The sequence below is a fragment of the Etheostoma spectabile genome, chromosome 8, assembly GCF_008692095.1.
Source record: "Etheostoma spectabile isolate EspeVRDwgs_2016 chromosome 8, UIUC_Espe_1.0, whole genome shotgun sequence".
NCBI classification, from domain to species: domain Eukaryota; kingdom Metazoa; phylum Chordata; class Actinopteri; order Perciformes; family Percidae; genus Etheostoma; species Etheostoma spectabile.
Window position 1 is genome coordinate 33,481,339 of NC_045740.1, and position 232 is coordinate 33,481,570.

Sequence of the window (232 nt, forward strand, 5' to 3'; positions counted from 1 at the left end):
AAAGGATTTCTAAGGAGGTCGACCTTTCTGTTCAAGAGTAAGATCCTTTTTTAAACATGAAAACATCCGTGAAACTGCGTTTGCTAAACTAACCAGACTCCATGTAAATAAACAGTAATTTTAGTATTGTGAAATACACTTCATTCAAAGTTGACAGAAACAAAATAAAACTATGAAACAATGTTTTGGGTCGTCTTGCCACTTTTCCAACCATCACAACTCTAGTTTTGGT

At 34.1% G+C, this 232-nt stretch overlaps 1 protein-coding gene across 2 annotated transcripts in view; it reads left to right on the forward strand.

Annotated features, from left to right (window-relative positions):
* Positions 1–232, forward strand: part of LOC116694550 (anoctamin-1) — a 44,331-nt gene that overhangs the window by 10,839 nt on the left and 33,260 nt on the right. The gene's annotated exons all lie outside the window — the stretch shown is intronic.